The sequence below is a fragment of the Pan paniscus genome, chromosome 14 (assembly GCF_029289425.2).
Source record: "Pan paniscus chromosome 14, NHGRI_mPanPan1-v2.0_pri, whole genome shotgun sequence".
Taxonomy (NCBI): domain Eukaryota; kingdom Metazoa; phylum Chordata; class Mammalia; order Primates; family Hominidae; genus Pan; species Pan paniscus.
This window is the reverse complement of record NC_073263.2, coordinates 87,244,553-87,266,291: the sequence shown is the minus strand read 5'-3', so window position 1 is coordinate 87,266,291 and position 21,739 is coordinate 87,244,553. Positions and strand designations below refer to the sequence as shown.

Genomic DNA, 21,739 nt, shown 5'->3' with positions numbered 1-21,739 from the left:
CTGGACACATTATAGGAACTTAAACTGTTGTGAAATAATTTACCTTGTGATTTACATTTCTCAAGTAGCTAATCCTACTGTCTGTTAATTCTATCAATAACCCTCCCCCACTATGTTTCTATGCTCAGTTTTTAAATTTTACCTTTTTTTTTTTTTGCCTGTTTGACATATTCTGCAGAACATTGTTTGTCTGTGTGTTTAAAAATTGTGTTGTTGAGATAATTTTCACCTTCCTCTGATTTGGAAGAGATGGCCTATGACATATTCTCCAACCAAATGTGTAATAAATGTCTGATTTGGATGCTCATGTTGACTAGACACAAAAATGTAAAAAGCTAACTGCCTATCTTCTCATTAAGCAGGACAGGATCTAGACTGACACAGAAACTAAGTTACTGTTTTCATACATTTTCCTTTCTGAGCCATTAATGACCTCATTTAATTCTCTACTAACAGAGATATATCCAGCAAAAGAAGGTACACCAGACCTGGTTTATTACCACAGATGACCACAGAGGACATTGATGATTCCTTTCTACCATTGGTGAAAATGTTCTTGCTGCATGCTCTTCGACTCCAGTATAGGTTAAAGACTGGGTCAAGGATATTTTTATATTACTCTTATGTAGTGCCTTTGCTGTAAGCTAGGGGAGATTAGATATTTGGTTGCCATTTTTGTAAACTTGAGCATGGTTCATACACTCAACAGTCAACATCTCTATAGAAATGGTCTGAGCCATTTTTGCTTATCAATATTTCTTGAGACTTTTAAAAAATCACTTCTAGTGAAGTTTTATAAGATACTACTTCATAGAAAACCTATAAAAAGACCATTTAGACATAGGGAAGAAGTGTCCAACTTTTCAATGTTGATAGTTCAAAGGACTTAAAGAAGCATTTAAATGACCCAGCTTTAAAAATATATATAGATAGATAGATAAATGATGGTGACAAAGTGTAAATAATTTATTTACAGGCATGCTATTAGTTGGATCCAACCAGCATTCCAGTCTATAGCTACTAGGCTTAAATTGAGCTATTTGCCACTTCTAAATTCATTTTAATCATTTTCTCTATAATATGAATATTTTACAGTATTTATAAGCCATTAAAACAGCACATTCTACAATGGGCAAAAATATAATATGTTCAATTATGTTCAACGATATCACTCTTTGTTCCTTTAAGGGTGTTACTTTAAGTCAATTTATCAAAATTCAATTTTATTAGTTCTCATAAAAATCATAGGCACATTTACATTTTATAATAAATTATCCTTCAAATTATCAACTTTATCATGTTAGAGATTGTTTCCATATATAAAAGCCTCTATTACAATTTGTAAAACTTCTAAAGGACTATTTCATGTATCATAAAATATTTTTACTGAAATAACTATAGAGTAATGCCTTCCCTGATTTTCAGAATTCTGGTAATAGATTGAAGTTCAAATGATTTACAGCAATATGTTCTAATTTATAGTTATCCATCAACAGAACCAAATAAAATATAAATTACTAAGATATTCTATCAAATATAATGCACTTATATTTAAGCACACTTATATTTAATATTCAATGAATCATCACTTGGTGTAATTTATCTGAAATGCTAAATTTGAATACAAAAATATAAACAAGTATTAATAAATTTATTGCCACTGATTTACACTGTAAAATCCATAGTTATACTCATAAAAAGTTATTTTATTATTTTCAATGCTTGAGTAATAAGAGGTTTTTATCAGATTTACTTTTTCCCCCATGAATATGTCCAGAAAGTAAAGGATACAATTAGTCAATAGGAAATATCACCTGTTTGTGCCAGGAAACACATGTATGTATTTTATTAATTACAACAATTCTGCTAACTAGTACAGTATTTTAAATCCCATTTCATAGATGGGAAAACTGAGGCTTAAAGAAATGACATTTCCAATGTCAAACTCCTACTAATTTTCAATTTGACACTAATTTTACTCTAACACATGCGTTCTTTTTCACTAGTAATTTCTGTCTTTTCACCTTTTAAATTTAAAAGAATGTAAAATAGTCATACATAAATATTACAGATATTGAAGATGATTAAGATATATAACACAAAAGAACAGTTTTTAAAATGTGGCAAATAGAAGAAATATATTATTTAGCAGCCATCAAAAATTGAGATCCCATGACACAAAGTCAAGATTTAACTTTGAAATAATCATGACAGGCAAGTAGTTAGGGATATAGAGGACACAAGATTCACCATATGCTTAATAACTACCGAAGCTGAGCAATGAGTACCTTAGGTTCATTAAATTAATCTGTTTTTATATATGTTTGTAATCCCCTATCATTAGAAAACATGAGATAATTTGGGATTACCAAGAACACTTATCGATACAGGAAAATCCTATATTACTAAAGGAAAAGTTATGATTGGTTTATCTCTTTTTGAATCTATTTTAGGAAGGAAGCATACCAAAAGATGTCTTATATCTGTGGCATGATATAATAGAACACATATTTTCTTTGTTTTTTTTCTATTGCTTGTATTACCCTGCACATACCTTATTGCTTTTTTACTCTGAAAAATAAGCATAATTAAAAGCACCAATTATTGCAATTTTTATTTCAAAGTTTTTAAATCTTGAAAAAGAAATTGAGTAAAATACAAAATTTGCCAAGATGAGCTTATTAACTGATTAAGAATAAAAACCCCAAACTATTTTATAATTATCATACATTCAAGACAATCAGTTTGTTTGAACCTTAAAGGTTATTCTTGAATAAATTGTCTCAAGTTTGGAGTGTGTATGTTTAACATATGATATTCAAGTTGTTGACTTTATCTAAGTTAATCTTATTTTCTGAGTACAAATAAAAACTTGTTGAAATGGTATTAAAAAGAAAATATTGGCCAGGTGTGGTGGCTCATGCCTGTAATCCCTGTGCTTTGGGAGGCTGAGGCAGGCAGATCGCTTGAGCCCAGGAGTTCAAGACCAGCCTGGGCAACATAGCGAAACTCTGTCTCTACCAAAAAAAAAAAAAAAAAATCTGGGCGTGGTGGCACACATCCATAGTCCTAGCTACTTGGGAGGCTAAAGTGGGAGGGTCTTTTGAGCCTTGGAGTCAGAGGTTGCAGTGAGCCGAGATCACACCACTGCACTCCAGCCCAAATGTCAGATAAGACCCTGTCTCCAAAAAAAATTAAAATTCATTTAATAATTCACGTGAGGCTCAAAAATCTACAAGAAAATTATGCATTGTTATCAAAATTATGGAGAGAAACAATACAAAGATGGTTCATCAATATTGTATGAACATTTGTTCACTGCATACCTGAACTTGTGTAAGTAAAAACAATGCTACTTTAAAGAAAGACAAATTACTTTGTCCAGGTAAAACTACTAGTTAAAAGAATGTGAACAGATTGCTTCATGATATGAAAGGAAAATACTGTTTTAAAAATAATCTCTGCATTTGCATCTGGGGAGAGTTTATAACTACTAATGTTTACTTTCAGCTAAAACATAATAAGTGATGGAACTGTCATTAATGCTCTCCAATGGTTTATTACTATTATTGGCCATTCTTCCTTCCCTTTTTAATACCTTACTCTCTTGGGTGGGTCAAATTAAGCTTCTTCAAACTCCATCTTTCCCTTTGTGTTGTGTCCAACACTAAACAACATCTTGATTTTCCCATGGTTCTCAGGGACCACTCTAGACAGTTTGCTTTAATATAAATTGGACCTTTCTTCAATGTCACATGAAAAACGTAGCTGCATAATTTCCATGGTTCAGGGCTCTAGTCTTTATACTGAGAGGTATAAAAGCATCTTATTTTAGATTTTACTCCGTGTTTTAGAAGAATCGATGCTAACTTACCATCTTATGCTGTGAAATGTATAATTTATAAATAATTGATTGTACTTATTCATGGATGTGGGGATCTTAAAGTATTGTCCTTTCCTTGAAATTGAACAGGACATTCCTTAAAATTTAGTGTTTAGGTAAAGGAGAAAAGGAATTATACTGTAGTAAAGAATTTCATGCAAATATGAACCTTGAAAGGGCACAAACATTTCTTTAACCCAAATATATGCTAGATTTTGATAGGATGGTTTTGCTTGGGAAAAAATTGTATCTGGTTGACCATCTTCCAGACTCTGCACAAATGCTGCTATGAATGATAATCATGGTTGTTGCCAAGGTCACCTAAAAAATGATTTATAGTCCCCTTTCCCCAAAAAATGTATCAGCTGCTTACTTAGAAAATTAGGTTTATATTCAGTTATAGCACTAAATCACTTCTGCATGATTCTTCTATTTTTCCTGTACACCAGAACTTGGAAAATGTATATTTCTGCAAATGTTTATCCCCTTCTAAATAGGAAGGATTCAAAATAATAAAAGTATTTTATAATAAAATAATTTATGCATACTGGCCTCAATATTTTTATTATCATTATTTGATTTGAGATTAAAAAAAAACAGAAAAGTTTTTTTCTGTTGCCCAGGCTGGAGTGCAGTATGTGATTATAGCTCACCGCAGCCTCAAACTCCTGGGTACAAGTGATCCTACTTCCTCAGCCTCCACAGTAGTTAGGACTGCAGGCATGTCACTGCAGCCAGCTCATTTTTTTTTTTTTTTTTTAAAGACGGGTCTCATTTTGTTACCCAGACTGGTCTGGAACTCCTGACATCAAGCAATCCTCCTGCCTCAGCCTCTCAAAGTTCTAGGATTACTTGTCTGAGCCACCATGAAAAGTCAATGTTTTTATTTATAGAAGGAGAAGGTTAGGCTATGAAACCTCAAATATTTCTTCCAGCAATAATTTTTTTAAATTTCAGACTGAGGAAAAGGGAACTTTTACCAATAGTCTCTGCTATTTGCTTTTTTATAGTTCAAGATATTAAAGCTACTGACTAAAGTATTCCTACTGCCTTGATATTCCCATTTGAGGCTATTCTAGCAGGAAATTAAATATTTCCTTGCAAATGCGTATTTGCTTTTTCTTTTTATTATAGCTATAAAAAAACTATAAACAGATGAAAAACCTACTCTGATACACAGAAAATTAGATGCTTAAATATAAAATCAGATCTAGATGATCATTATTAGTTAACAGATACAGTTGTACAGCATAGTTCTATTTTTGGCATTGGAGAACAATATAACCTGGTTTTGAAACAAAGATAACTTTGTACCTATACTCTAACAGGTTACTAAATTAACGTTATTCCATAATTAATTGATAAGGAGAAGAAGTTTGGTGATATTGGAAACACTGGATTGAAGCCCATCACATTTGTGGCACCTTTTTATTTCTTTTAATATGGCTGTGGTTGACATAGTGAAAGCACAAAGGCAAAGTAAAAGAAAACCCTTGTTGGGTTATTTTTAAAAAAATAGTTCTCAGCAGGTAAAAATACCATTTAAGAATCAACATTGCTTTTTATTTAAATTCAAAAGGGATGAGGGATAGCTTCTAATTTTTTTTTCCATCTGTGCACCACAAATGTAGATGTCATGTTGGTAATTTCTTTAGGGTTATATGGAAATTTAAAATTGCTGACATAACCGCATTTATTAATATTTACTGCTGTGGGTTGAATATGTCCCCTTCAAAATTCAGGTGTTAAAACTCAATGGCCAATATGATAGAATTAAGAAGTATGGTAGTTGCTGGGTGCGGTGGCTCATGCCTGTAATGCCAGCACTTTGGGAGGCCGAGGCGGGCAGATCACTTGAGGTCAGGAGTTTGAGGCCAGTCTGGCCAACATGGTAAAATCCTGTCTTTACTAAAAATAAAAAAATTAGCCAGGCATAGTAGTACTTGCCTGTAGTTCTAGCTACTCAGGGATGCTGAGGCAGGATAATCACTTGAACCTGGGAGGTGGAGGCTGCAGTGAGCCAAGATGGTGACACTGCATTCCAGCCCAGGTGACAGAGGGAGACATTGTCTCAAAAAAAAAAAAAAAGTGTGGTAGTTAAGATGTGACTAGGTCATGGGGGATTTTTCCCTTGAGAATGAGATTAAGGCCCTTCTAAAAGAAGTTTCATGCAGATCAGCTCCTTTGCCCCTCTGCCTTCTCCCAAGTGAGGACATTGAGTCCATAGCAACAACACACCATCTTGAAAGCAGAGAAAGCAGCCCTAACTGGACATCACACTTGCTGGTGACCTGATCTCCCACTTCCCAGCCTCTAGAACTGTGAGAAAATCAATTTCTGTTCTTATAAACTACCCAGTTTGTACAATTATTTTAGAGCAGCACAAAGGAACTAAGACATTTACTTTCCGATGAATTTCACCCCATCTGAATCAATTTCTTTTCAGAGTCCTATTCCTTGTCATTCTGCCTTAGGAATTACAAGCACTTAACGTAAGGTGATGTTTGAATTGAGGTTGCCACAGGTAATGTCAATAGCCTGAGGAGATATGATTTTATTGTTTGGTATAGCCATGCCAGTTTATATTCAATTTTGTCATTTTTTTTTATGTTCAGACTAACTGATTTCAAAAGGAAAACAATTAATAATATAATCCTTATTTTCATTGTTAAAATTAAATTAAGTTTGACTTCTTAGAAGCATAGCTAGACAGCAGGCAAAGTTATTTGCTTAATTGAAGGCCCAGTTAAAATTGTTTAATGGACTAATAGTTTTATTGACTGCCCAAATTTTACCTAATAAATGATATCATAGGAAATTATTCCAAATTACAAAATTAGATTAATAAGCAGTTAGAAATTTGGGGAAGAATTTAAAATGTACATATAGGAAAATGATTTCAGTGTACTAAAAATTTGAATTGTTGCCTTTGATAAAAAATTGCTGAGACCAGAGAAATACTTCAGCACTGCACTAGAATTTGACCTGAAATAGTTCTTATTTGGCTGTTACAGATCAGAATCCATACTTGAAGAAAAAAAAAAGCTCTTCTGTAATTCAATTTTCAAGCAAACTTATATTTAGCTCTGCTAGCAAATAGCTGAACAAACACAATTTCCTGAAATACAAAAATTAAACACGATGAAACAGATAGCAGGAATTTCATTTTCTACTTGTTGTAATAACAGAAAAAGCAATGTTTGGAAGATGTTGCATGATGAAATTGTAGTACCTTTGAATGAAATATTTGATGAAAGTTTATTTCGTTCTGGCAGCATGAGTGAGGAGAACCAGATTAGATGTCACTGCTTCCTATTAGCTGTTGACTCCCATGCAAGTGAAAAATAATGCTCCAGTTTTGCATTCTCAGGAAACATTTATGAACTAGGTTTCACAGTTAACCTGAGTTTACTCTTTCAATAAAATATTGTGGGCTGAAAATGTGTATAACTTTTTCTTTGAAGAATTTCATTGAAAGAAGGCCGGGCACGGTGGCTTATGCCTATAATCCCAGCACTTTGGGAGGCCGAGGCGGGTGGATCACTTGAGGTCAGGAGTTCCAGACCACGCTGGCCAACATGGCGAAACCCCGTCTCTACTAAAAATACAAAAATTAGCCAGGCATGGTGGTGGGCGCCTGTGGTCCCAGCTACTAGGGAGACTGAGACAGGAGAATTACTTGAACAGGGGAGGCGGAGGTTGCAGTGAGCCAAGATCATTCCACTGCACTCCAGCCTCGGCGAAAGAGCGAGGCTCCATCTCAATCAATCAATCAATCAATCAATCAATAAAACTTCATTGAAAGAAAAGCTCATTTTTCTCTAAAGAACAGAAAGAGACAAACCTGTATGGAACACCTATTATGTGTTAGACACTGCTGTTTTCATTGTGGCGAGGTAGAATTCTTCGGGGCTATAGGCTCTAGCAGTGCTGTCCACTAACACTTTCAAAGAAGCTAGAAATATTCTGTCCGCACCGCCCACTATAGTAGTCACTAGCTACTTGTGATATGAAGTATTTGAAAGATGGGTAGCTTGACTAAAGAATTGAACATTTAATTTTATTTAACGTTAGTTATTTCAAATCTATATAGCAATATGTGATAGTGTTAAGTGACACTACATATTGGACATCACAACTCTAAAGCCAGACTTAACTTCCCTCCGTTTTGTTGTTGTTTTTTGTTTTTGAGACGGAGTCTCACTCTGCCTCGCAGGCCAGAGTGCAGTGGCACGATCTCGGCTCACTGCAACCTCTGCCTCCTGGGTTCAAGGGATTCTCCTGCCTCAACCTCCCGTTAACTTCCCTCAGTTTTCTATGTGTCGTATAACTTCTAAAGGTCTCCATGTTCTTATCTATAAATGGGAATAAGATATATACCATCTCTCTAGTGGATGTATGGATTAAATACATTTTTGAATGATGGATCCATCTAGTAATCACTAAATGCGTTTGCTATCAATTCTCGCAAGAGACTAGCTTTCTTAGCCACCATGCTCCAAGATGTAAAACTATCACCCTTAATGAAAATAGAAGAACATTTACTTTTCCCTTGGGTAAGGAAATTAGGTAAGGCCTAATTGAGTAGGGTAAAGCCAATTATTAAACACAGATGACCTACAATTTCCCAACTCCAGCACTTAATGTCTCCTGCCCTTTGCTTCAGCAGAGCTGAGTGTCCAAACGTCGTCTATATTCTCTCTTGCCTATTGCTGAAAACAGTACTGGAATAAAACCAACATCTATTTGTTCATTTTGTCCGGTGCAATCTTTTCTTTAATATTAAAATACATGATATTTTATAAGAAAGCATTTATCTTTAAAAAACTGCAAACATGAAGAATGTATTTTAGTGGCTAGTCAAGTTACATTTTTTCTTCACCATAGTGAAGACAATTTCTTAATTTCCTTTTAGCCAACTTTCCACTTTTAACAAAAATCAGCTATGCCTCTCTGCTTTCTCTTTTGTCTTCTTTCCACAAATATTTCACTTGGAAACCACCCAGCTTTGGAACAGCTTCCTGAATTTATCTGGAATATCTGTCATTAGCATATTCTATTAATCAACACAAGAGTTACATAAATCTAGTAATTACTTACAGTACTCCCTGGCAAGTAATTCTAATTGTTAATTATTTTAATACTATAAAATACCTATGATGAAAATAATTATCTAATATAATTATCTAATATAATTATCTAATATAAATCAAATTATTTTTAAAACACAGAAATAAAATTACAAACTAAAATATATCTGCAATATTACCTATGTTTGATTCATTATGCATACTTTTTAGGTATCATTTTAAAACTACCTTTATCAAAAATAAAGTTCTTCTGGCACTATTTTAATTATATGTGTTAAATGCATATTTGAGAACACTAAAACTAACAAACAATGAAAACATCATTTGGATATAACATTTTGGTGAATTATAAATATTTTTCTAAAATATTTATATTATTCAAAGTTCTATTCTCTACCCTTTTCTCTCTTTATATCTTAGACCATTTATGTTGCTATAATAGAATATCTGTGACTGGGTAATTTACTAAGAACCGAAATTTATTTTCTCACATTTCTGGAACCTGAGGAGTCCAAGATATAAAGTGCTGGTGTCTAGTGAGGCCCTTCTTACTGTGTCCTCACATGGCAGAAGGTGGAAAGGCAAATAGGGACCAACTTCCCCTATCAAGCCCCATTATAAGAAGACCTAATCCCATTCACAAAAAAAGAAGCTCTCATGCGCCTATCACCTACCTCTTAAATACTATTAAGATTGACCTCTCAATACTATAATATTGGTAAAATCTAAATTTTGGGGGGAGTACATTCAAACCACAGCATCCTGTATCTCTGACTGGTATTATTATGCATAATGGACTCAACTACAAGTGACTTTATGCTGAAGATTTCAAATAATATATCTCTTGGAAACATTTTCTTAGCTCCAAAGAACAAGATAAAAGCACAAGAAATGTATTTGACATTCCCAACTGGGAATCCTGCAAGCGCTTGTTTTATTCTTGGTCCTCTAACACAGGTTTCATATAAAAGGATTGTGTTAGGGAAAATGCCCATGACAGAAATGTGGAGGAAACCAGAAAAGGCTAGGAAAACTTTCAAAATTTGATGCTAGTCTTACTCTGCTTCACAGAGGTAGGTCAGGAGCAAGCCACATAGGCCATCAACAACACTGAGGAAACTTAGGGAAGACCAAAGCAGAATCTAGGAGTCAGCCATCAGAGGAGTCCTGAGACTTTCAGAAATAAACTGTTGTATTATCCTTGTCATTTTCATCACTGGCTGGGAGCATCTTCTGGGTACTGTGGCCTCATAGGCTCAGAGAAAACTCAACCATTTGATTTCTGAGAACAGCACTAGTGCCCTTGATCAATTACACTCCCTGAAGTTGGAGTCTTCAAGGGAATATATTCTCATGTTTAACACATACCTCATTCACATCCACCCACTTATTCTAGCTAGTGATTTCTTTTAGAACCTTTAGCTAAAACACATCATAAAGAGCTAAGGACTATTCACTTTGCCTCCTCATACATCTTCAGGGATTAAGAAACTAATTAAGATAGTAAACATTTTCTGCTTTGAAGGCCAGACAGTCTCTGTTGCTGCTATTTTAACACAAAAGCAGCCATTGATAATGCATAAACAAATGGCATGACCATGTTCCAATACAACTTTATTTACAAAACAGGTGTCCCACAAGATTTGAGCTATGGTATGTTTGCCAACCCTTGCTCTAAACTCTCACCAAAGTTTACTAGACAATACAATAATGATAATGTTATTAGTTTCACTGCCTGCAGGTTTTCCTTATCCCACTCTTTACTCAACATAGGAAACCTATTTCACCAGTTAAAGCATCTACGTAACTGACTTTCCCCAAACAGAGCAACTTTCTTACTATGGGGTGTGTTTAGATATAGTACCTTAATTTGGCCTAGCTACTGCAACAGGAACTTAAAAATGGAGTAAGTTTTTTAAAGATTAGGCTCATTTCTAACCATTAAAAGTAAGGATACTGTGAAATTTTATGTGACATCACAGTGGGCCTGAGGAAGAAACTGAAATCACATTTTTTTTTTATAGTCCTTCAAAATGAAATGATTAAAAAAGTCTATAAGAGATTTAGTTCCAGGACTTGGGCTTAATTATATGGACAGTTTCTCAAAGATATATATGGTATTTGTTTATGCCTATAGCAAATCAAATTTGTTGAAAGAATAAACATATTTATGTGAGCGTGAACCATTAAACTAGGGCATAAAGCAATTGAAATATAGAAAATAAAAAATAGGTCAATTCGGGAGGCCAGTGCAAAAAGAAAGTTAAAGAATGTGGCTCAGGATAAAAAAATTATATCTAGCCATAAAACTACAGGATTCTCATCTTAAAAACTGTGTCAAAATAAATAAATGAATAAATAAAATGGGGCATTTAAAACAGGACATAATGGTCACACGTTTTTCTCTGCACATTCCAATAAGTAAATAAAGAAAAACATTTATTTTTTCTTATAAACCAGAAGATTTATAGGCTATTGAAATTAACATAAAATTGGAATCTAAACCTATTTTAAAGGAGAGATGCCAACAAAGTTAATAATTCCCTCTTTAGAACCCTGCCCCAAATGCTGAGTAATTGGAGACACACGATACCTGTAATGCACACACATGCAGAAGGTGTATCTAATATGGAAGAACTGATGAAAAGGACCCAGAAATGTTGTTGCCCAGGCCTTACTCTAGGCCACTAACTCTTCTCCCTTCTAGCCAAGGGTGAGAGATGCATTCTATGGGAAGTTGAAACAAAACAAATTATAGTCACCAATCCTAGCTGAGAGCAGCAATAATTGCCTTATTAAAGGACAGTCAATTGAGGATGAAAACCATTGTCAACTGCTTCCCCTAAGCTCTCAAAACAACAGGCAGGATTTTACCTTCCAGATTGAAAATTGGTATATTGTTCCTTGGAGAATCTAGCTACCCAAAATGATTATACAGATACTTATATTTGCAGATCCTTCAAAGAAGTGTGTGTGTACTTGCCCAAAAATCATGTAAGGACAGCCACTGTTTCAGTCCATTTCTGGCTGCTGTAACAAAATACCATAAACTAAGTGGATTATAAACAGAAATTTTTTTCACCATTCTGGGGGCTGGATACCCCAGGATCAAGGTACCATCAAATTCCTTGTTTGGCGAAGATTCATTTTCTGATTTGTAGATAGCATCATCTCACTGTGTTTTCACATGTACAAGAGGCCAGCTACGACTCTGAGATCTCTTTTATAAGAATCCTATAATCCTATTCACAAGATCTGTGCCCTCATATGCTAAACACCTATCAAAAGCACTGCTTCCTAATACCATCACCTTGGATTTCAATATACAAATTTGGGGGCAGTAAGGGAGACACAAACATTCAGGTCATAGCTTCCACCAGTCGGAAGCCCTGTCAAGACTTATAAGAGCTTTATTTCAACCTTTGATGTCTTATTGATTAACAGAAGCCATTAATCACCAAACATTCAAGGAAAAGTTCTAACATGAAAAATATGAGTGAGAACAAATAAACTTGAGAAAGGAAATTGTAGGGAATAGAATCAATGTAGACAGTCAAAACTGCCAAAATAAATGGAAGTTAAAGAAATAGAAGAACTGAACCAAAAGACAGAAAACAGAAAAAGATTTCTTAAAAATATCATAAAAGTATGTTTTAGGAAATATAAAACCCAAACATTCTAAATAAATATATAGTAAATCTAGAAGTATATATCGAGCTACTTATAAATGAAGAGGGCATAAAAAACATCATTTGACAAGCTACTTCCTCAAATTTTCACATCTTATGCTCCTTTTCCAAGAAAATTATCAGAAAAAAAAGTAAATAATCCAAACAAAAAACCTCAAGTAAAACAAATTTCATGTATGGAATATTTTTCTTGTGTTTGTATTAAGTCCTTTGGACATTCAGTGCCCACATATCAAATCTAAAATTTTTTTTTGCTCTAAAAATAAGCAAAATAAAGAAAAAATAGTTCTGGGAAAGCTAGAGAGCCAGTAAAATTGATAAATAAGTGCTTACCATAAGAAAGCATTAAAAATTACAATCCAATACTGGAATAATATGAAAAATCAGAGATATCAATAAAATAAGGTTTTATTTCTTTCTTGGTTCTCCTCAAGAATCTGGTTCCAAGATCAATCATTTGCCCACAAAACCTATTTCTGTTCTGACTGGCACTCAACACTCACGTGCCTGGAAATTATTATAACTAAATGAGTACATAATTGACACTGTACATACTTGGTGGCACATTTTTTGGGCTCCATAATTTAATTCTAGGGTGAGACTGAGCAAAACCTTAAACAAAAAAGCGATTTCAGATTATTGCACATATAGATATCCAATGAATATTTGCTGCAAAAAACATTTACTTTAGATATTATGACTTCTGTAGATTTCCCTGACTTACCTGTTGCCTTGTAGAAGTATTGAAAAAACTGGGACTATATAGTTTTTATAATTTTATATCTATGTGTGTGTGTCCATCAATCCTATGATATTAAAGTAAAATATCTTATTATAACTATTATACAGATGTAAAGTTGCCTTAGGAGAAGCATGATAACTGGAATACTGGAGAAGTTACCTGATGAAATTCGTAGATTCTGTACAATACTCATGTTCTAACTCCTGAGGTATCATGTAATAGTTTTTATATCCAAGAGTCAGCAAATTGTCATTATGAATTTATTTCAAGCAAAAGTTGTTCCAGTTGAAATTGTTTTTGCTTCAGCACAATGGAGAAGAAAATAAACCAGTTTTTTAAAAATGTAGAACAAAAGTAATTGGTGAAATAAATGTAGCAATTAAATACTGATGAACATATATAACTGAAACTTTTTGCTGTCTTAGTAATTCTTGAAAGGTGTCAGAAACAGTGGCTATCAGAAAAAGGGGAAAAGGCTCAAAAACTTTACAACTGCAATTTCCACTCACAGCTCCTTGGCTAGTTGCATGGCTATAACTTAATTGCAAGGGGGACTGGAAAGTTTGCCCATATTCCCAGAAATAAGAGGATAAACAGATCTGGTGATCACCAGCTATCTCAACCACAATCTCTTTCCATCTTATCCTTCCTTCCAAGCCAGGCAGGAGTCCTAAGCAGAATAGCATGTGCCAGTATCCCATACATTTCAATGTTGAGGGAAATATGCAGGAAGCTGAATTCTAGAGAGAGATTATTTTAAAGTCTGAACAACTACTAAATAAGTGGTAATTTACTAGAAAATACTTCAATGTGGACTTGCAAAAAGATGAACATGTGTAAGTTCTCATCTTCTCTGCCAGAGGTGGAGATACATCCAAAACAGCAATGCATACATTGAGAATGTCAGTCAAAAGTTTGCACTTCAGAGATATCTTGAGATATCATTTTCTCTGACTACCACTGGAGGCATAACAAATGTGAGAAATGTGCTTTCATTGGCAACATTACTGGCATCCAAATAAATAGGCTGATTAAAATATTCTAGGAAGACAGAGCTTTAACATTTTGATGAACAAGCTTTGAAAAGTTAGTAATCTCTTCTTTTGTATCTTTCCTTAAATAGTGCATGGTAACTGACATGTTTGGGGAATTTAGATTGCCCGATGCTGAATGTATAATTACAATATTTCATAGATATAATATTCAATATTATAATGAATGCTGCCACTGGAATATTGTTAGTTTTGTTTTTAGTTAGGGTCAGAGAAACAGATCCTAAAAAAAAAAAAAAAAAAAGAGAGAGAGAGAGATCTGGAAAGTCACCGAGATCACAGAAAAGCAATTTTGTGCTGCTACTAAGTGATATTTAAGAAACGATAGTATTTATGGTGGCCTCCTGTCTGAGACTTGATTTTATCACACCATGGTAGCAAAGTTGTGGTAGAAGAGACCTATTCTCACTATCTGCTACATTTATGCCAAAATCACTACCAAAAATATCTTAATAATTGTGTATGTTCAATTGCTTGGTCACTTTGTATAATAACAAAGATCATACAAAGGAATCAAAGAGTTGGCGAGCAGAGTAAGTCAGGTGGGAAGACTCTGATACAGCCTAGGTGAACTTGAGGTCGGTTGGAAAGAAAGCCTAAGTAAGAGTGAGAGAAACTATTTCTGAGTAAGGGAGACCGTGGCTGCAGTCTGTTTTATTTTTATTGCATCTTCATGGCCTTGGGCTTGAATGGATGGAAGCCATTTGTCTGGAAATTTGATTAGGCAATACCTTCAGGCTATTGTAAGATCCCCTGTATATACGGTATATACAGTAGTCACGCTTATTCATGGTTTCAATTTCCAAGGTTTCAGTTACCTGTGGTCAACCACAGCATGAAAATAAATGAGTACAGCACAATAAGATATTTGAGAGAAAAAAAGAAAGAGAGAGAGAGAACACATTCGCATAACTTTTGTTAAAGTATATTGTTATAGTTGATCTTTTATTATTATTTATTGCTGTTATTCTCTCACTGTGTCTAATTTATAAATTAACTTTATCTTAACTATGTATGCATAGGAAAAACATAGTGTTTAAGATTCAGTACTATTCATGGTTTCAGGCATCCACGGGGGTTCACGGAACATATTCCCCAAGGATAAGGAGGCACTGTTGGATATAGCAAATGCGTTTGTCAACAAATATTTCCTAGACAAGAAAAAAAGCAGAAAAATTAGAAAAAGATAAATTATGGGAATATCAAAAGGTATGAAGAAAATAAAACCATGACCTGCTAAAAAAGTTGTAATTTTGGCTGGGCACGGTAGCTCATGACTGTAATCCCAGCACTTTGAGAGACCAAGGTGGGCGGATCACAAGGTCAGGAGATTGAGACCATACTGACTAACATGGTGAAATCCCATCTCTACTAAAAATACAAAAACAAAATTAGCCAGGTGTGGTGGCAGGCACCCGTAGTCCCAGCTACTCAGGAGGCTGAGGCGTGAACCCAGGAGGCAGAGCTTGCAGTGAGCCGAGATTGTGCCACTGAATTCCAGCCTGGCAGCCTGGGTGACAGAGCAAGACTATCTTAAAAAAAAAAAAGTTATTTTAATTCTGAGAGGTGAAGCCAGCTGGGCTTCTGGGTCGGGTGGGGACTTGGAGAACTTTTCTGTCTAGCTAGAGGATTGTAAATGCACCAATCAGCGCTATGTGTCTAGCTAAAGGATTGTAAATGCACCAATCAGCAGTCTGTGTCTAGCTAAAGGATTGTAAACACACCAATCAGCACTCTGTAAAAAGACACCAATCAGCACTCTGTGTCTAGCTAAAGGATTGTAAACACACCAATCAGCACTCTGTAAAAATACATCAATCCGCACTCTGTGTCTAGCTAAAGGATTGTAAATGCACCAATCAGCACTCTGTGTCTAGCTAAAGGATTCTAAATGCACCAATCAGTGCTCTGTGTCTAGCTAAAAGATTGCAAACACACTAAGCAGCACTCTGTAAAAATGCACCAATCAATGCTCTGTGTCTAGCTAAAGGATTGTAAATGCACCAATCAGCACTCTGTAAAAATGCACCAATCAGCACTCTGTGTCTTGCTAAAGGATTGTAAACACACCAATCAGCACTCTGTAAAATGGACCAATCAGCGCTCCACAAAATGAAGCAATCAGCAGTATGCGGGCGGGGCCAAATAAGGGACTAATAGCTGGCCACCCAAGCCAGTAGCAGCAACCTGCTCAGGTGCCCTTCTATGCTGTGGAAGCTTTGTTCTTTTGCTCTTCACAATAAATCTTGCTGCTGCTCACTCTTTGGGTCCACACTACCTTTATGAGCTATAACACTCACCACGAGGATCTGTGGCTTCATTACTGAAGTCAGCGAGACCATGAACCCACTGGGAGGAACAAACAACTCCGGACGAGCCACCTTTAAGAGTTGTAACACTCACTGCAAAGGTCTGTGGCTTCACTCTTGAAGTCAGCAAGACCACGAACCCACCAGAAGGAAGAAACTCTGGACACATCTGAACATCTGAAGGAACAAACTCTGGACACATCATCTTTAAGAACTGTTACACTCATTGCGAGGGTCCACGGCTTCATTCTTGAAGTCAGCGAGACCAAGAACCCACCAGAAGGAACCAATTCTGGACAGAATTCTAAAGAAAAAATACTAAACTGTTAATGTGGATGTTTTGTGTATAGGATATATTTAATATATCATGTTTCTATTTCAACTTTCAGTAATTGCTTTCATTTTTAAACTAAGACAGCTTTACATGTGAGGAAGGTAGCAATTAAGAAGTTATATTATCATAAGCACTGTTAAAATTTAAGAACTTAAAAACCTTTAATTATAGCATGTTATAAAACTGTTTACTGCTCAGCCCATAATGTTGTATTAAATAAGACATTATTGAAACATATGTTTATTTTCTCTAGGTATAAGGGCTGCTGCTTACCAAACCAACTGGACACATTCTGATTTGAAGATATAAGTAAAGCATCACCAGCCCTGAATTGTCAAAAATCTATGTTTTAGGTGAGTTTTAAGAGTCAGTTACTCCTTAATCTCCTAGAGGTTTCAAATCAAGCAACTCTCCTCTCACCCCTGTTGTTTACATTAAGTTTGTGCTTTTAACTGCTATTTCTGCCCATGATTAATGACATTCTTAAACATTTCTCTTTTTTTGCCACAAAAAAAAAGTAAATGTTACTCTGTGTTCCAATTCCTTTTCTCATCTTTTAGCTTTCCCCAAAACTATACTAAAAGTGTTATATCTAGACCTCCCTTTCTGCCATCTCTTTCAGACTGACTACTCTTTAGGAGGGCTTGTCCAGCAAAAATACTAATTTTTTAAGAAAACCACATTGTGAATCACTTCCTCAGCTTCGTTTATAGCAGCCTGAAGAACAATAGTAATTCTCTAATTCCTCACCCCTAAGTCTCACTGTTTTAGTGCATGTGGGCTGCTGTAACAAAATACCTTAGATTGGGTCATTTATAAAAAACAGAAATGTATTCTTCTTAGTTCTGGCTGGCTGGGAAGTATAAGGTCAAGGTGCCAGCAGATGTGGTGTTTGGTGAGGGCACTCTGCTGTATATAGAACCTTCTATATGTCTTCACATGGTGGAAAAAACAAGCATGCTCCATCAGGCCTCTTTGATGAGTGTGCTAATCCCATTCATAAGGGTGGAGTTCTTATCACTCAATCACCTCCAAAAAGTTGCACTTGTTAATATCTTCACCTTGTAGGTTAGGCTTCAAAATATAAATGTTGAGGGGAAACAAACATTCAGGCCACAACATTTTGCTTTTGGCCTCTCAAAACTCATGTCCTTCTCACCTATAAAATATATTCATTCCATCCCAATACCCCCAAAGATTTAACTTGTCCCAGCATCAACTCAACTCAACAGTCTAAAACCCAGAGTCTCATCCAAACCAGATATGGGTGAGACTCAAGGTATAATATATATCCTGAGGCAAATTGCTTTCCAGCCATGAATCCATGAAATCCAACAAGTTATTTGCTTTCAACATATAATGGTGGAACAGACACAAGATAAACATTCCCATTTTAAAAGGGAAAAATAGAAAAGAAGAAAGGAGTAACTGGTCCCAAATAAGTTCAAATCCCAAAAAGCAATTAACATTAAATCTTAAGGCTTGAGAAAAATATTTTTTGACTTAGTGTTCTGCCATTTGGACACACTGGGATTAGATTTGGTCCCCAAGGCTTCAAGCTACCCACAGTGCAGCTTTTGTGGGTTAGATTACATGCCTGTGGCTCTCTGTTGTACACTGTTGACTCTACTGGTCTGGGTCTTGGAGGTGGCCTCACCCCCATAGTTCCACTGGCCATTGATCTACTTAGGGCCATGATGGCCCCACAGAGTGATCCGGTGAATATTGCCCTATAGAAGGCCTCTTCAAAAGGAAATTTGACACATAGGATCTAATTTAACTAAAGAGCTTCTGCACAGCAAAAGAAACTATCATCAGAGTGAACAGGCAACCTACAGAATGGGAGAAAATTTTTGCAATCTATACATCTGACAAAGGGCTAATATACAGAATCTACAAAGAACTTAAACAAATTTACAAGAAAAAAACCACCACTTCCAAAAGTGGGTGAAGTATATGAACAGACACTTCTCAAAAGAAGACATTTATGCAGCTAACAAACAAATTTTAAAAAGCTCATCATCACTGGTCATTAGCGAAATGCAAATCAAAATTACAATGAGATACCACCTCATACCAGTTAGAATGGCAATCATTAAAAAGTCAGGAAACAACAGATGCTGGAGAGGATGTGGAGAAATAGGAACGGTTTTACACTGTTGGTGGGAGTGTAAATTAGTTCAACCATTGTGGAAGACAGCGTGGCAATTCCTCAAGGATCTAGAACCAGAAATACCACTTGACCCAGCAATCCCAGTACTGGGTATATACCCAAAGGATTTTAAATCATTCTACTATAAAGACACGCGCACACGTATGTTTATTGCAGCACTGTTCACAATAGCAAAGACTTGGAACCAACCCAAATGTCCATCAATGATAGACTGGATAAAGAAAATGTGACACATATACATCATGGAATACTATGCAGCCATAAAAAAGGATGAGTTTATGTCCTTTGAAGGGACATGGATGTAGCTGGAAACGATCATTCTCAGCAAACTAATACAAGAACAGAAAACGAAACACCACGTGTTCTCACTCATAAGTGTGGGTTGAACAATGAGAACACATGGACAGAGGGAGGGGAACATCACACACTGAGGCCGTCAGGGGGTGGGGGTTAGAGGAGGGATAGCATTAGGAGAAATACCCAATGTAGATGACAGGTTGATGATTGCAGCAAACCACCATGGTACATGTATACCTATGTAACAAACCTGAACTTTCTGTACAAGTACCCCAGAACTTAAAGTATAATTAAAAATAAATTAAATGCAAAAATAAAAAAAAGAAGGCCTCTTTTGGTGGCCATGCTTACAGTAGGTGAGAATTGATCTTCCTTACTGTATTATTCCATTCTAATGCTGCTACAAAGAACTGTCTGAGACTGGGTAATTTATAAAGGAAAGAGGTTTAATTGACTCACAGTTCTGCAGGCTGGGGAGGCTTCAGGAAACGTACAATCCTGGCAGAAGGGGAAGCAAACACATCCTTCTTCACATGATGGCAGGAAGGAGAAGTGCTGAGCAAAGAGGAAAAATTTCTTATAAAACCATCAAATCTCATGAGAATTCACTCACTATCATGAGAACAGCAACATAGGGGTAACCGCCCCTATGATTTAATTACTTCCCATCAGGTCCCTCCCACAACCTGTGGGGATTGTGGGAACTATAATTTAAGATGAGATTTGGGTGGGGACACAGCCAAACCACATCACTTAAGTCAGCCCATGATTCAAATGCCAATCTCTTCTAGAAACACCTTCACGGACATACCCAGAAATAATTATTTGCCAACAATCTGAGTATCCCTTAACCCAGTTAAGCTGATACCTAAAATTAACCATCACGCTCACCCCATACCCAGTACATCAAACTTCATAAAGACTCATTGGAAATCAGATATTAGCACCCGAATTGGGTAGTAAGAGGGTTGGAAACTTACAGCTAAAATAAGAAAAAGAGATATTTTCTAATTACAACAGTTTCTTAGACTTTGACACCACTTATGGCTGCACTAAAAACCAAAGAATTATCATTACCTGTCCTTAAAGAGACTTTTTATAATTTAAATGGAAATCTTTAAGTGACAATTTTGGAGATATGCGTTAGACTTTTAGTAAAGAAATTGGTAAATGCATTAGACTTTTACTAAAGAAATCAGTAATGCATAATTTGTATCATCTGTCAGAATGTTTGCATTGTCCTTAATATCTTAGTTGATTTATTTTTGTATCATCCTTTTAGTTGTGCTATTTTATTTTTGATATATTGGACATCTTAAATTGCACAGTTTGAAGTATTGTTTCTTTTTGACAATGACTTTCTGAGGGAGCTAGATCTGTATATTAAAACGTGGGAAATGAAATGTCTGAGAGAAAATATGCTGGCATAGGCAACTCACATTTAGGCAGAGGAACAAAAGTATGAGTCAGGAGATTAGGCAAATTTTATTAAGTAACTTAAAACTAGGAAATGAAGGTATAGCAATATAAAGCATAGCCTTGTTCAACATTTAAATACGGAAAAAAATATGTGTTCCAAAATACCTTTTAAAGACAATAGGATGGGCGGCCAAAATAAAGGGAAAATTGAAAACAGACAATGTGGTTTTCATACAATTTCCTTGTCTTTTATCATGGATGATCACAGGAAAAGATCGTTTTAGAGAACTTCTGGATTTACTATAAACTTTCTGTTAAAGACATCACTTATACCTTTGATTTACTGCTGCTTGTATAAGATCATATGCACCTGAAAAGTTACTATAAGCAAAAATGGTGCCTTTTTTGAATCAAAAATACTGTTTTTTATGAGATAATAAGAATTCTATAGACTTTCTTACTTCATCAGACGTCTGTTGTTTGCTCTGCTTGCCAGACGTTTAGAGTTTACAGTGTTAGAAATGAGATTAGCCCTTAAGTTGGTAAAAATATGTTCCTTCCTAACTTGAATTTTGCAATCTCTATTTTAACATCTTTAGTGTTTACAGTTTTTTAGTTAAAATTTTTCTTGTGTCATATGAGGAAAGGTGTGGATCACAAATAATTAAATATTGATGTATTACTTTTTTAGGCTGCAAGAATCAGACTCACATAAAAGTTGTTTCGGTTGACAAGGATTTATTATCAGAGC

The 21,739-nt window shown here is 35.3% G+C and overlaps 1 long non-coding RNA gene across 2 annotated transcripts in view; it reads right to left on the bottom strand.

Annotated features, from left to right (window-relative positions):
- LOC103783907 (uncharacterized) overlaps positions 1–21,739 on the bottom strand; it is a 110,562-nt gene that overhangs the window by 61,018 nt on the left and 27,805 nt on the right. For both annotated transcript variants that reach the window (XR_008620679.2, XR_609477.4), the window contains exon 3: positions 20,029–20,124. This is a non-coding gene — a long non-coding RNA (uncharacterized LOC103783907). The remainder of the gene's footprint in view (positions 1–20,028; positions 20,125–21,739) is intronic.